Genomic DNA, 620 nt, shown 5'->3' on the forward strand with positions numbered 1-620 from the left:
GTCTACACTGATCATGCTGCGTTGAGACATCTCATGGCAAAGAAGGATGCTAAGCCAAGACTGTTGAGGTGGATCTTGCTGCTACAAGAGTTTGACCTTGAGATCAGAGACAAGCCAGGAGTTGAGAATGGTGTAGCTGATCATTTGTCTAGACTGAAGATTGATAGTGGGATCCCTATTGATGAAGGGCTTTCAGAAGAACAGATCATGTCAATTGGAGCAGTAGTAGCAGTTTGTGAAACTGGAAAAAAACTTGAAGAGGTGAAGGCAACTGAAGAGAAAGGTCCTTGGTATGCTGATCTGGTGAACTACTTAGCTTGTGGAAGAGAGCCAATGGGTCTTGACGGATATGCCAAGAAGAAGTTCTACAAAGATGTGAAGAGATACTATTGGGATGAGCCTTACCTCTACATCCTTTGTAGAGATCAACTCTATAGTAGAGTAGTAGCTGAAGATGAAGTTGAAGGGATTCTCACACACTGTCATGGATCATCATATGGAGGTTATTTCGCTACTTTCAAGACTGTCTCAAAGGTGTTCAAGCTGGGTTTTGGTGGCCTCATATGTTCAAGAACACTCAAGACTTTGTCTCTAGGTGTGATTCATGCCAAAGAAGAGGA

Source organism: Brassica oleracea, chromosome C5 (genome assembly GCF_000695525.1).
Source record: "Brassica oleracea var. oleracea cultivar TO1000 chromosome C5, BOL, whole genome shotgun sequence".
Taxonomy (NCBI): Eukaryota; Viridiplantae; Streptophyta; class Magnoliopsida; order Brassicales; family Brassicaceae; genus Brassica; species Brassica oleracea.